Source organism: Hypomesus transpacificus, chromosome 14, assembly GCF_021917145.1.
Source record: "Hypomesus transpacificus isolate Combined female chromosome 14, fHypTra1, whole genome shotgun sequence".
Taxonomy (NCBI): domain Eukaryota; kingdom Metazoa; phylum Chordata; class Actinopteri; order Osmeriformes; family Osmeridae; genus Hypomesus; species Hypomesus transpacificus.
Genome location: NC_061073.1, coordinates 16505045 through 16507774, shown reverse-complemented (window position 1 = coordinate 16507774; position 2730 = coordinate 16505045).

Here is a 2730-nt window from a genome sequence, read left to right as displayed (position 1 = left end):
GGTGCGCTCTCCAGGTTTAACAGACAGGGTGGGGTGCGCTCTCCAGGTTTAACAGACAGGGTGGGGTGCGCTCTCCAGGTTTAACAGACAGGGTGGGGTGCGCTCTCCAGGTTTAACAGACAGGGTGGGGTGAGCTCTCCAGGTTTAACAGACAGGGTGGGGTGCGCTCTCCAGGTTTAACAGACAGGGTGGGGTGCGCTCTCCAGGTTTAACAGGCAGGGTGGGGTGCGCTCTCCAGGTTTAACAGACAGGGTGGGGTGCGCTCTCCAGGTTTAACAGACAGGGTGGGGTGCGCTCTCCAGGTTTAACAGGCAGGGTGGGGTGAGCTCTCCAGGTTTAACAGGGTTGCCAAAGTCTACATTGAAGGGACAACACATTATTAACACATAATTATTAACATGTAAAAGAACTACACAATCCCCTCCCCTCCCCTCTCTCCCCTCTCCCCCCCCTCACCCCCTCACCCCCTCCCCCCCCCACCTCATCACCCCCCCTCCCACACACAGAAAATCAAATATTAGTTTGTAAAACCAAATCAAATATTTGTTGTCTTCTAACCTTCCCACTCTTACTGACAAACCAATTTCATGAAGTGTGTCTTCATTGTTTACCATTTCCACCAGGGACACAAACCAACACCTCACCAAGCCCCCCCCCCCAGCCCGTCAGAACAGGGAAGGTAGGGTGGTAAGCTACTTGTTATTAAATGTTGACACTGCACTCAAACTCGTACCGTAGAGACACGTATCGTATATCACGTCAAATGCTACAGTGTAACCGTGGGGACAGGAAGCAGGAAGAAAAGATGTCCAGTTACAGATCACCTCAGTGATCATGTGACCCTCAGTGATGGAGGACCAGGGTGAACAACATAACGTAACCAGCTAACCCTAACAGAACAGTGCATATCAGAGGAGATGTACAGTGATGAAGACACACATGGTCACACAAACACACATGGTCACACAAACACACACGAACCAACCCCATGTGAAATGTGCTTGGTTCATTTATACTATGGTGCATATCATACACACGCAAATACACACACACGCACAAAGGAGCACACACTAACACACACACTCACTGAGGTGTGGAAACACGCACACGTGCATGCACATCTGGAGTAGAGTACTCTAAGTACTAAAACTTCTTCCTCGTTCTGTATGGTAACAGGTGACACTGACCTTACACATATCAACCAATCAAGATCTGTGCTTGTCTTGTCATGTAATGTTGATTTTGTGGAGTGTTCAGACCAGGCTTCACAGCATACCTCTGCAGAGCATGCGTCAGGCACCGGGCATGCTCCCGTGTCAGAGTGCCTCATTTAGGTAAGTAATTACATTTCTCTTTTTCTGTCTCTCTCTGCCCCCCTCCCCCTCTCTCTCTCTCTCTTTCTCTCTCTGTCTCTCAATCGTTTGGTCTCTATCTCCCTCTCTACCCTCCATCTGGGTCCATAACCAGCACTTAATGAGGAGTCACATCTCAGACAGAGCAGCAGGTCATCCCTCCACCTCTCCCTCCACCTCTCTCTCCCTCCACCTCTCTCTCCCTCCACCTCTCTCTCCCTCCACCTCTCTCTCCCTCCACCTCTCCCTCCCTCCACCTCTCCCTCCCTTCACCTCTCCCTCCCTCCACCTCTCCCTCCATCCACCTCTCTCTCCCTCCACCTCTCTCTCCCTCCACCTCTCTCTCCCTCCACCTCTCCCTCCCTTCACCTCTCTCTCCCTTCACCTCTCTCTCCCTCCACCTCTCCCTCCCTCCACCTCTCTCTCCCTCCACCTCTCCCTCCCTTCACCTCTCTCTCCCTCCACCTCTCCCTCCCTCCACCTTTCCCTCCATTTCTTCCTGCTGGTTTTCTGTCCTCTAGCAATGTCTTGCATTGTCTTTCAGTATGTCATCCTCCATCTCTCATTTCTTTTTCCACTACTCTTTCTTTCTCTCTCCTGCCTCCATCTCTCTGCGCATCTCTCTCTTGTTGCCTCCATCTCTGACTCTCCTGCTGTCTTCAGGGACTGGCCGTGTCGAAAAGGCAGAGTGTTATAGGTAGTATATGCTTTTATCAAGGAAGATGTTTGAGGGGGGATTTGAATCTCTAATGTCTTGAGCTGCAGTCAGATGCTCTAACCGCTGAGCGACACCCAGGGCAGAGCAGGAATGATCACCATGAACATGAGGGAGTGAAATGAGAGGGGGTCAGATGGCTGAGCGGTTAGGGAATCGGGCTATTGATCAGAAGGTTGCCGGTTCAATTTCTGTCCATGCAAAATTACGTTGTGTCCTTGGGCAAGGCACTTCACCCTACTTGCCTCGGGAGAATGTCCCTGTACTTACTGTAAGTCGCTCTGGATAAGAGCGTCTGCTAAAAGACTAAATATGAACATGAGACTATGGAACAGATCTAAGCTGCCTACTTGCATCACATTCATCAGTCTTTACATCAGTTTGACTGAGAGGAATCTTCTATGCTACTCAAGGTCTTTTTCTTAATGTTCAACAGGAGACATGCTTTCCTTTTGACATTTTAATCATTTCGATGTTTTTTCTCCAGAGTAAAAGTACAGGAGACAGGCAGGGATCAGAAGCGCCCTGTTCTAACAGTGTTTTGGTGGCTAGACTCGAGGAAGATAAGTGTTACTTTTCCTACAAGGCCATCTTAATTTTGCGGTATGCGTCATTCAGCTGACTCCTTGGGTTGGGTTGGGGGGTAATCACAGTAGTGAGGTA